This window comes from Passer montanus, unplaced genomic scaffold (assembly GCF_014805655.1).
Source record: "Passer montanus isolate IOZ18808 unplaced genomic scaffold, ASM1480565v1 scaffold153, whole genome shotgun sequence".
Taxonomy (NCBI): Eukaryota; Metazoa; Chordata; class Aves; order Passeriformes; family Passeridae; genus Passer; species Passer montanus.
The window spans coordinates 779,307-789,163 of NW_024362385.1; positions in this window are offsets into that span (position 1 = coordinate 779,307).

The window sequence follows — 9,857 nt, forward strand, 5'->3', positions numbered from 1 at the left end:
AAGAACAAAAAAAGCACAAAGGACTGGAAGCAGAAAAAAAGATGGCATGAAAACTGAGAAACAGGATGACACAAAAAAAGTCCCCACCACAAATACATTAATTCTGTGGAGGGACACTACTATCAGGGCTGGTTTCTGCCTCTCCAAAGTTTTCCATAAGCGCTGTGGAAGAATTTTAACCACACGTGCAAAGGGCAGAACTGTGTTCAACATAAGCCTCTTCCTTTACAGCTGCAACTTTTTACTCACCTGAAAAGAAGCATCCTACTACATTTTCAACTTTTTGCTGAGCAACTTGCCACTTCCTAGTTTGCTATTTGAAGCATTTGCAAGAGTCTTTTGTTGGGTGCTGCAGGGTTTTTTTGCCCCATGATATCCTGCCTCATTCACCCCATGCCACAGATGGACCCACATGGGGAACTCACTGTGACTCATCCCCAGAGCACCATTCACCAGGTGGTTCAAGACAAAAGTCATAATGTACATTCTGAAAGGGACACTTCTGACTCCTCTCACTGCACAGAGCATTGCAGAGCTGATCTCTTGCCATGACAATTATTTGAGCCTCAAAATGCTCTAGCCACTGACAAAGCTCCTTCAGTTAGCCTGGTGTTTTTGTCACCTCCACGCTACTTGACACCTGGGGCACCCATTTTGCCAAAAGCACAGGGTAGGGATTGGTGTAACCACAACTGGATAGCTTTCAGAGTAGGAGACAAAGACTGTGACCTAGAAGATAAACCTGTCAGGCAAGTGAAAACTCGGGTACAGCAATGAAGAAGTTTTCTTCCAGTTTTATGATGTGATCTTAAATACAGTTGATAACTATGGCCTTGATGAAAAAAAAAAAAAAGACTTCAAACCCTGCTTAAATAAGTGGAATAACAGAAAGCACTTAGTGTACATCACTGGTACTTAATACAGTTAACTACTAAAAATGAAGTTATCAATTGCAGTGTTTTAGTAGATGTGCACATTCCTCAGAGACACAGCTAAGTGGGGAGAGGAAGTGAGAATAATAAGTACCTGGTCTGCAAGTCACCCCACACTCATCTATTGTTTCCACTGTGGTTTGGCTATGCCCTCTAGTATGGCCTGTGTAAAACTATGTGACAGAAATTACTTACCAGCAAGCAAGACCCTGTTGCTCTTTTATAAATGATCTCTCCCACCTCTTAACCCCTTTGCACAGTGGGGAGCCCAGGTTCCTAAATACTCTGCCTGCTGTGGTTTGTCACGGACTGCTGTCCCCCTTCTTTTAATGACATGTTTTTATACATAACAGAGCTACCAGCCTCTTGTAATTTCTAGCAGCGCATTGGTGCCTCATTACACAACACACCCAGGCACTGACAAACAGAAAGGACAGAGAGCCCTGGCAACAACCTGGTAGCAAAGGATGGATCCATCACCCAGCCCTTTGCCCCTATTTTAAACTGTGAAGCTTCTCATTGTGATTTAAGGTCAGGCTGTGCTTACAGCTGTTCTTCACCATACCAGGAAGGACAGCCTGAGGCCAGGGATTTCTGGGAAGCTAACAGCTTTAGGAGGAGTGATGGACAGACTCCCAGGTGAACCATGCAATAGCACTGATGCCAGGTCCCCACAGAAGGCAGCTCCGCAGCAGGCAGATGGAAGCAAGGTCCAGGGGTAACAGCACTGTACAGCACAGGACAGATCATTCTGGGGAAAGATTCTGTACACTCAGTTTATTTGCTTCAATATTTTACAACCTAATTTGATTCCTCTTGACCAGGGCAAACTCCCTCCTGCCAGCCCATGGCTTGCCAGCATGGCTGTTTCTAACCACGGTCTACACTGGCACCATTTTTTATTTCACCACCTGCCACTGTGATTCATGTTAACAATTGTAACTATATTGATATTTTAGAAAATATTTGTTTAAAAGTAATAGAGGAAAAGGATATGTAATTAGTGTCACAAAACAGATGTTTTCAGATATTCATGAGAAAATAGGATGCAAGATGTAGTTTGAGATACGTAATATCCCAAAAACAGAATAGGTCTTGGGATAATTAGAGAGTTGGCCTTGAAATGGACAACATTGAAATTATTCCAAGTATCTATGAAGTAATAAAGCTTATTTTTGGAAGATAATGCTGGCTTCTATAACACAAGACTTGGGCTGCATGCGCAGCCTGTCAGGTTATTCAGAGGACAACGAGGAAGACTGTCAGCCTTCCTCCAAGAAGACCACCAAAGAGCCAAAAAGACTCCTTAGCAACACCAGGAGCATGCACTATATAGTATGGTGATGTAGATTTCAAGAATTTAAAATAGGAGGAGATTTACGAGAAAATATTGATGAATATGTATTAGCATACAGTATTTAAGTTGTGTTTAGATCCTTTTGCCTTTTGTACATGAGGCAGAGTGGGAAGCCCTCCCCATACCCCAATTGATTGGTTTTTGCTTATGCTTTATCCGAACCACTGCCAAATTTCTTTTTGTAACTACTAGATTATATTTGATAGTATTATTTTATCTCAATTAAAACTGCTCCTAAATGTTAAGTTTGTAGTTTATTAAATTAGACATATGGGACCTCACTTATCGTTTATAACACCACCATCTGAAATCAGAATTGCAGGAGGTTTATGGTGGACATTTTCCTTGCTGATGAAGCCCACACTGAGCAAGGGAATTTTAACAACAGGAGGAAGATATTTTATCTGAAGCCAGAGCTTGACACAGACTCTTTTCTCCAGGGCTACAGCTCACCTCCAAGCACTACCTTTTCTCAGTCCTGCCTGAAGTGCAGCCAACATTGCCAAAGGCCATGGGATGCTCCCTGTTCAAATCCACCCAGGGTTTCACACAGACTTGATAAACTCTGCTGCTGCCATGACCAAAGGACATAATCAAAGGAACCTTTACTACTCTAAGAGCAGCCTGCTGAGACTGAATCACCACAGGTGGCATGAAAGCCATTTGAATCCAATACCACAAAGCCCATTCCCTATAGAAATAAGCTTTTCTGCCAAACTGCTCTTCAAAAACCAGGACTAACAGATCTTAATTGCCTTTTTTATGTTTTTTTTTTTTTTTCCAGACTATATAGCATGACAGACTTTGATCTACTCCAAAATGTTCTTTATAATCTCTTTTCTGATTAAACCAGGTGAAAAAAGATGTTACAATTAAAGTAAACCCATCTGAGAGCACAACATACCAGTACTTGGACCATATTTCATCTCAGTTTTGTGAAAATGCAACAAAGCACTGCAAAGTAACTTTTCAGCACTTCAGAATCAAAAGTAGCCTATGCCAAGACAAATATCATTCTTATCAGGTTCTTTCCCTAGTAATAGTTTTATTTTTGAAAAGAAAAAAAGCCTTAAGAAATTGTTTTAAGAAATTGCCAGCAATTAAAATGACAACTGGACATAAAGCAGTTCAAAAATCTGATTTCTCCATTTTCAAGACCCAGATACACTCCCCCCAAACAATAGTTTAATCCTTTCCTCAGATAAAGCTATTAAAACAGAAATCCTAATCTCCAGATGAAATTAAAGGTTTACAAAACACCAAAAGATAAGTTACTTGAGATAAGTAAATTATTTTAAATTGCACTGAACATGTATTTTCAAAGCAAGAAAAACAAAACCATAAATCCTTTGCAAATGCTAATATGTTTTCAATTTTCCCACTTTTCTTTTTGGAAGAGAAGCAAGAACTACATGATGAATTGACCTGAATGCTTGTGCTTCTCTGGTCTATATCTTCCTCCTTCAAACATAAGGACTTTCAGACACAAAACACTTTCAAAAATCTGCATTGTTCTAACTAAAAATTTGATCATAAGGCTACAAGCTTGTAATTCATAAATACAGATTTTTGGCAGACTCTATTGACTAGCTAAAGCTTCATTTGTCGTCAGTACAAAAGGTATTACCCTGAAAAAAACAGATTTAAAAACATGGCAGTGTATTTTGCTGTGGAAGACATCCCACTCCATAGCCCATGAACATTCTGCTACCATCAGCCAGACTCTGGAGTAACTGCAGCCACCCCATGCAAACAGCAGAACACAGGAGACATGTTATTATGGAATAATTGCCTGTAATAATCTAGCTGTGCTATCAGCTCATGGCATTTACCTCAAGCCTATAAAAATTCTCAGACTTCACCACTGATACACTGATTCTGATCTCCAAAGACAGATTAAGCTAAAATTCATCCTCTGGCTAGGCAGGTACTCATAATTTGAGAAGATAAAATGTCCACAATTTCTATGGTAGCTGATCCCAGTGGCCAGCTGCTTTCTTATCTCTTTATGCCTGATGTCCACTCTGCTGAATTCAGCTTCCAGGTACTGGCTCCTATTCTACCTTTTCCTCATTGCTTTCCCCCCACTTACCATCCGTCACTGCCCTCAGAATTCCCCTTCACTTCTGATTCCTTTGTCAGGGCTGAGTTCCTGGATTTCACCACAATAAGGCATCTTCTCTAGCCCCAGCCCTGGGTTTGTGGCCCTCTTCCAAAATGTTACAAGTTTATTCTTGTTTTTTGGTTAAATCGCACACAGATCCATTGCATGTCTGTGCCCACTCAGTGCAGACTAACGGGATCCAGCACCTGACAAGAGCTCCAAAACACCCTAACAAAAAATTAACTTACAGGAGATTTATCTGCAGAATCTTCCTCCTTGTCACACACTCATCACAGGGGCCAACTCCAGCAGGTCCAGCTCCTCACTATAGAGGCCAATGTACTTCTGCTGGGACTTCTGCAATGCAAAAGTACAAATGACCCTCAGATATCACCTTCCACTGGTACGCAATAGCACCTCAATATAATTTTCAGTTTTTCTTACTTCCCATATTTTCAACTCTTCTGTATTTTCACTGAGTCAGTTTTGAACCCCTCTAATATTTATAAACAAGTGAAGTGCTCCCAGAAATACTAAGCCCCAGCACCTTCCATTTAAAAAAAAAGAAAGAAAGAAAAAAAAATTGCAACTATATTGGAGGGAGGAAAGAGCAGAAGGAATACTCAGCCTCTTCATTGAGCCAAAGGCAGAGCAAGATCGACCTTCATTACACTCCAGAAAAAGCCACCAGTAAGAGGATAGAGTCCCAGGCGAGGAAACACTATATTTGGCATCCATGCTGAGACAGCTACCAGAGAATAAAGCCACAAAGCACAAATACCAGATTTAGTCCACTGCAGTGATAGCTTTCAGGAGATGTTTTTATTTTTTTTAAATTAATATTTGTTATTATTTAAATAAGGGTTGAATGATGGAGGAACCACAAACTTGGGACCCTCAGAACAGCCTCCACTGTCATCAGTGCCCTCCAGCACTCAGAGGTGGCAGGGCTGGTACAGACAGCTTTTTTAAATTATTATTAAAACCAAGCAATTACTGATCCCAGAAAACTAGCAGATTTGTCAACCTCAATCCTACACAGACTAGGTTGCTTACACTGCACCCAAGGTGACTTTGGTTTGCTAATTAAACAGGACAGAAGTATTACAGAGCAAGGACAGCAAAGCAGAATTTGTTCAGCAGAAGTAAATAACCACAGTTCACACATAACACACTCAAACGCATTAGTTTGGCACTGTTGAAAGAAAACAAAGCTCCAGATTTGACTGCACATGCCCCAGCAGTTTACACTAAGTATCTAAAATAGAGGCTCAGCAGGTGAATCCTCCGCAGATGTAATTTTGTCCCCAAGTTTTCTAAGACATTAGCCATGTATCCAGTTAAACATAATAGCAACAGACCTTAAGCCTTTAAAAATATAATGCAAGGAGAAAATGGTTGGTAACAGGGCCTTGTATCACAAAGCCATCACACACAGTAACTGTTTCCCCATCACAATGCCAGTTCCAGCTTCACTCTGCAGGCCTAAGTGGACTGCAGGAATCAATCTACTCCTAACACCACTTACTGCCCTCCCACAGCCAGGCCAGCATTCAAGGACCTCTCCAGCTGCAGAGGTAAAACCCAGCCAAAATGAGCAGAGTTTGGCTTGATATAACCATTGCAGAAGACAGAGGCCTTTCACTGTTTTTTTTTTTTCTGCTGGTATAAAAGAACCAGGATGAATCAGCAGGTTTGAAAACATCAGGATCATGACAAGGCCATAACATAAAAAAAATCTTACTTGGTGCCAGCAGTAAGTTTCAGTCAGATCAGACTGCTCACTGCCCTTGGTCACAAGCTCCAAAATGAGATACTGCCAATAGTCAATGATGGACAACCCAGTGGTTTAAGACACCTTGGCATGTCATAGCTGTGACAGGGATGGGCAATGAGCCTTTATTTCCCTGAGAGCCTCATGTGGTTAGTGATTCCAGGGTTCAGGTGGCTGTTATTAAGCTGCAGACAATGCTACTGCCTTTCAGCTCTTGTTTGGTTATATGAACTCAAATCTAGCAAGGAATAACCCCTCTGTGTTGCAGTCTAATACATTTTGCTACAGCCTGTCTCGCTTCATAAAGGAGATGCATCCAACACAAACAGTGGGATTCTGTTCTGGAAGAGCTCAGTTCTGAGAAGAGAAAAGAAAAAAAGGCTTAAAAATCCAAATCTAGCTCTGCTGGTTAGAGAAGGCTGAGCACAAGTGCATAAAGCTGGACCTGGAGGCTGATATTGTGATGAAATTAGCCGCTCTCCCCACACGTAGCCTTATTGGTCTTCATGCACAGTTTCCTTCAGGTTCCCAACACTCTAAGAAAGTAAAAAAAAAAAAGAAGGTGTGTCACTGCTACAGGTGAAAGAATGGTAGAAAGCATAATTCAATGGCAATTTTTTACTTAGTCTGCAAAAGCAATATTTCTGTCCAACAGCAGTAGCCAGCACCTTGGCCTGCACTGGCAGAGCCAGCAATGACCCTGCTCTGACACTGAGTCCTTCCAGCCCCACACAACATTTATTTTGTTTTGCTAAGCTGCTTTTGTGTTGCTCTACAGGAGAAAGCAGGCAGTGCTGCAAGGTGCAGGGGTGCCAGAGGAGCACTGCCGGGGTGGCAGGTGTTTCTCAAGATTCCGCACAATCCTGCACTAGGGATCCCGTATCCTGTCAGAGGCAGTTTGTTGTCAATTTCTGCAGTACTTGAGTACCAATTTATCACAGGAAGCATTTCTCTTCGAAGTTTTAATCATTTCTATATATGTTGGTGTCCTGGGTTGACTATATGGTGCTTTTATCCCCAATTGTCTTGTTCTGTTTATACTGAATAATAAGTTTTACACTTTTAAGACTTATTCCAGAGAGTGAAGGGGTGAGGGAAGAAGCGTGAAGTTTGTTTTCAGACACTGCACTCACTCCTCCACATTCCTCCTCCTGGACTGTATTGTCTGTGAATGGACAGACAGCAGGACAGAGCTCTCCTTTGCTTTTAGTTAGTTTTAGCTAGCTGAGGCAAAGAAGTTCCCTGGACTGTGGTTTTTCTTTTTCTTGAACTTTTTCAAGCCTGCTCTGGACTGAACACCCAGAAGAGCACCGGCAGCTCCACCTGTGGCCCCCCTGGCCGGGCCTGGGCCGTGGCGTTTCCAGCACCGCTTGGACTGATCAGAGACTGAGTGAGCCGAGCTGCAACCCAGGGAGGGTCTGAGTTGGCCATCTTTTTTTTTTTTTTTTTTTTTTGGAGCAGCAAGAGGTTTTATTGTTTCATATTGTTTGGGTTTTATTGTTTAATAAACAGGTTTCTTTCCACTGTTCTCCAAGGAGATATTTTCTCCTGAACCAGTTGGGGGGAAGGGCCAATTAAATCTGCTTTTCTGGAGGAGCCCTTTTGGGGGTTATCTCCCAAATTTGCGCTTAACCAGGACAGTTGGGTAGGTGTGAAATGTGTGCAGGAGTGATTTACAGGAAGGAGAGCTGGAGGAAAGGAAGAACAGTGCAGGAAGCAGCACAGATCATCTCCAACAAATCCTGGTAGTGATCCGCACCATTTGGTTTCTTCCGCTGTAGGGGACTGCAGATGGTAAAGCTGCACTTCAGCATAACAACATTAATTCCTCTGCCTATTCTTCTATCAGGGAGCCTCCTGTACACAGAGGGGGGTTGGTCTCTTCCCCCAGGTGAACAGAGACAGGACAGGAGGACACAAGCTGCATATGGGGAGGTTTAGGCTGGACATTGGGAAGAAGTTCTTCACAGAAAGAGTGACTGGGCATTGGAACAGGCAGCCCAGGGAGGTGGTGGAGTCACCATTCCTGGAGGTGTTTAAGAAAAGACTGGATGTGGCATTGAGTGCCATGGTCTATTGACAGGGTAGTATTTGGGCATAGGTTGGACACAATGATCTCAAAGGTCTTTTCTGACCTAGTTAATTCTGGGATTCCATAAATCTTGGCCCAACTGCCACATCTCACACCCATGGAGATCAGCTTTCCCTCTTTGCACTAATTTATCATACCAATCTGGCCACCTTAAGGTGTCTTGATTTCTGGAATCAACTGTTTGGTGACCTGTGCAACCAGGTCACTAACACTAGGCAGCAAATTTACTGATCTGTGGTGCTGCTGCAAGGACTTTACATACTGCCTCTTGCAGCAGAGTTACAATGTTTCAACTACGGTGGACAAGACTTGAGCAATCCTAGCAGAAAAGAAACTTCTGTTTCATTGCCATCATCAAAATTTGCTATGCCCCTTCTTCATTACAATGTTTGGATGCTATTTGTCACAATAAGAATTTATAATATTCTTCCAGGCTCTGGATTAATTTCTCCTCAAAATCAGAAACAGAGAAAAGGAGTCATGACAAAAGAGCCAGATGAGTTTCCTAACCACTGGGCTGGTGGATATTCTGGGTGGTATTTTTGCCCTTTTCAGTGAAAAGTACTTAAATGCTTGAGTGTTAAAACCAGATGTGATAACTTTAGAAAGTGTGAGAAAGAGAACCTCATCACTCAACATGTTCTGCCTGGACTGCAAGTTCCACCAGGAGTCCATGAGAGCTTCTGAGACTCAGCATTTGAAAAATCAAGGTTCATCCTGGATTCCTAAGAAAAGTCCCAAACTGGACATGCTCTTGGGGCAGACAGGCATCCTCTCCAAAGCACAGGAGACATCTGAGAGAACTTGGTTTCTGGCAATTCAGCATTTGTGGCAGAGAGAATAGGGACAGGCGATCGGAAGATTTTGGGCTGTCATGGAAACCTGATAGGGCCTCTCTCCCCTGACTCCCAGAGATAAGAAGATAGCCACAGGACAAAAGGCCAAGCATGTAACCCCCACTAACACGGCCTCCACCCAGTCTCCTTACTAACGACATAAGGTAAAAGTCAGACCCCGAAGGTAGGAGAAAGACCAAGGGTATATATACCGAGGAGAAAACCAATAAAGGGCCTTTGGACCGTCTATCACATTGATGTCTGCATGTCCTTAGCCCGAACGGCCCAAAAGGCATTGGGTCGTCGTGCTGCGTTTCCTTGGAACCAGGTCGCTACAACAAGCATTGCCCTTACTTTTCTTAGACAGTCCATACTAACTTACAACTGGTTTTGTACTGACTTAGTGGGGCTTATCAGACACTGTAATAGAGCTGATAGAGCTTCTTCTTTCATAGCATTACTTCAAATCTGAACAAATGACTTTAAAGCTGTTATCATTTCTGTAAAGAGACAGTTGTGAAATCGTCTGGAGAAGAATGAACTTCCTACACACTAGCATAGCAAAATTTACTCTCTAGTAAATAACAAAATTATCAGAAAGGACACAGGGTCATGGATGGTCCAGCTGCCCCATGGCTTCATGTGGTCAACAGATCCAGTCTTTAGGAAGAATGACACCAGCTACAACATCCTAGAAGAATTCATTTTTGCACAGAGTGTTTTAATGAATGCCCAAACATTGTTAGAAATGAGTGCAGGGCT